Source organism: Orycteropus afer, unplaced genomic scaffold (genome assembly GCF_000298275.1).
Source record: "Orycteropus afer afer isolate SDZICR_OR568_19922 unplaced genomic scaffold, OryAfe1.0 scaffold01059, whole genome shotgun sequence".
In the NCBI taxonomy this organism is placed as follows: Eukaryota; Metazoa; Chordata; class Mammalia; order Tubulidentata; family Orycteropodidae; genus Orycteropus; species Orycteropus afer.
Window position 1 is genome coordinate 247,128 of NW_006922646.1, and position 3,069 is coordinate 250,196.

The 3,069-nt window shown below is 35.1% G+C and overlaps 2 pseudogenes; both read right to left on the bottom strand.

The window, feature by feature from the left end:
- LOC103212678 overlaps positions 1–981 on the bottom strand; it is a 1,780-nt pseudogene extending 799 nt beyond the window's left edge.
- Positions 982–1,206: 225 nt separating this feature from the next.
- Positions 1,207–2,142, bottom strand: LOC103212679 (annotated as a pseudogene).
- Between the last annotated feature and the right edge of the window lie 927 nt (positions 2,143–3,069).

Here is a 3,069-nt window from a genome sequence, read left to right on the forward strand (position 1 = left end):
AGAAAATTAATGTGTGACAGGACTGTGTGGAAGAGTAGGCCCAATCTACAGGTGGTGATAGTGTTGGTGATAGAGGAACAGGATGAGGTCAGAGAAAGATTCCTGGTGGGAATGCCATTTGAAGTGAAATATAGAGGGCCAATGGTGTTGCAACAGTTGAAAAACGAGAGGCAGATTATTGCTTACAGTGCAACCAAGTGGTCTAAATAAAGAAAAGAAGAATCAATGAAAGTCTTGGAGCACAAAAGTGGTATATAATGAATAATACGACATGTAAGTAAATGATTTTGTTTTTGGAGAATATTATCATGTTGATATTTTGGACTCTTGAAATGACTGAATGTACACTCTCAAAAGCCCGTTATTTGATAGATTTTCATTTTCATGTATTTCTCTCTCATATCTTATTTATATATATGGTTTACTGGTTGTTTATTTATCAAACTTTTAGCCCTATTATTTTTCTTGGACTTGTTGCCATATTTTTGCATAATGTAAATACTGCACTTGCAAGATACAATGTTTCCGTTGGTACATCAATATAAATCCTGTTTATTTTGTTTTAATTTTAGTGCATTCTTTAGTTCTTTATCAGGTGTTATCAGTGTTTTTCTATCTTATTCTTAACTGAGTCTTGCCCTTTGGGCAAGAATTTTTACATCTTTAATTTAGATTGTATCCGGTCAATAAAATCTGCAAATGTTACTACTTTAAAACTTTCCATTATAAATGTGTTTATTTTATTTTTATTTTTTGAGAATCCCAGGTCATTAAACTTATTCCTATTTTGAAATATACTTCAGGTAATTTAAATTAATTTTCCTGTTACTGTTAGAAACTGTATTGATTTTTAAATATCATTATTTCTCCCTTCATTTGAATAAGTATGTTTTATAGAAAGCGATGTGCACTGTTGCACCAATGTTTTATAAGTCCACTAATCTCTCACGTTTGGTAAGGCAAAGTTAAGGGTAAAGTCATGCTTAGATTTCCTGATACAACTATTTTCATATTTTCTAATGATAACTGAATATATGAATGATAAGTGAAGGTTATCATTCTCAAAAGGTTTGTTTATGAAGAGAAGCAAGGGGTGACTTGATTAGGTTTGGTTGTGATTACAAAGGCAAATCTGGATAAGGAAGAGATAAAAACAGGAGGGAAACTTAAGAAAATATGATTAGTGTCCCTGATGTCATTGTTCCTCTAATGCTTTGAGAGAAATTGAATTCTTCTGACTAAATCATTGAAGGCTTGTTTAACTTGTTTGTTCCTCAGGGTGTAAATAAATGGGTTTAACATGGGGGAAATGGAAGTAGTTAATATTGTCTTCCCTTTATTAATGGCCATTTCATCTTTTGCTGAAGGTTTGATATAGACAAAAATGCAGCTTCCATAGCTGATGGAAACCACAACAATGTGGGAAGAACAGGTGGAAAGGCCTTTTTCCTTTGTTGGGCAGAGGGGAACTTAGAATTGTTCTGATGATATATATGTAGGACTCAACCACACACATCAGAGTCATGATAAAAATCACTACAGAGCAGGCAAGAACCATCTGCTCTATGATCCAGGTATCTGTGCATGAGATCTTCAGGAGAGATTAGCATCACAAAAAAAGTGGCCAATAACATTAGAATCACAGAATTCCAGATCCAGTCCTAAGCTAAGAGGTGGAAATATGATCAACAGAGTAGTTAGCCAGCAGCCTAAGATAAGCTTTATGCAGACCCTGTGGTTCATGATGGTCATGTAATGCAGGGGTTTGCAGATAGCCACATATCGATCATAGGACATGGTGGCCAGGAGGAAAAATTCTGCTACTCCAAACAGGTCTGTAAAAAACAATTGACTTGCACAAGCATTATAGGTAATGGCCCTGTCACCTGTTGATATACTGTATAGAAATCTAGGGATGCAGGCAGAGGTGAATGAGATTTCTAAGAAGGAGAAGTTTTGGAGAAAAAAGTACATGGCAGTTTTAAGGTGGGCATCCACTAATATGAGGAAGATGATGGTCAGGTTTCCAGTTACACTCAACATGTAGGTGATCAGTAGAAATATGAAAATGAGAATCTGCAGTTGTGGGTCTTCGGTCAGTCCCAGGAGGATGAATGTGGTTAGAGCTGTATGGTTTCTCATGCTTGGCTCTTGACTTCTGCCCAATCTGTGTGTAAAACTGATAGAAATAAGATTTGAGAAAAGGTAGGGATAATTTTTCTGGAAGAGTTTGGTTATGCATTTTACACATATTTGCCTGAGTTTATTATGAATGTTTAAAAAACTTTCATATTGTCCACTCTTTTGATTTGCCATTCAATTCATTTGAAATATGGTTTTCAAACATATTTGACTTCAACGTATGATAAGATATACATTTTACATTGCTATTCATGTAGATACACATACTGGCATATATTTGAATCAAAAATAGGACAAAAATTACCCTTAGAATGGCATTCCTTTGATTGTTTTTAATTGGACATATGTTATTTAAAATAAAAAACAAGTATCACTTTTTAGCCTAATAATTGGTAATACTCAGTGGCTTTTTTTTTTAAAAAAGAATATACATATATTTTAATTTTTATTGTGATTTGAGTGACAGTTTACAGAGCAAATTCATTTCCCATACAGCAGTTCACATACACTTTCTCATGACATTTACTGCAATATCCCACAATGCAGCAACTCTCTTCATGCTTCTTCCCCATAGTTAACTCCTTCCTGTGTCTTCCCCTCCCATGAACTTCCTGCCTCCTGAGCTGTCTCCCTGTGCATACACATCCCTTCTATTCTCCCTTGATTTTTCTCTACAAGGAGTGTATCTGCCTAATGTAAATGTTTAGCTCATATGCCTGTCCTTTGTTTGGGTGGAAGCCACAGGAGTGGGTTCAATTCCAGACCTAAAGGGCAGGGGCCATATTCTCAGGCATTCCACTAGGCTCTATCAGACCAGCAAACCTGGTCCCTCTTTTAAAAAAGAATATATACTTAAGGATGTTTTTCATGATAATGACTAAAGTATAAAAGAATCTTATTCAAGATATTTTCAAAGATGTGATCTTC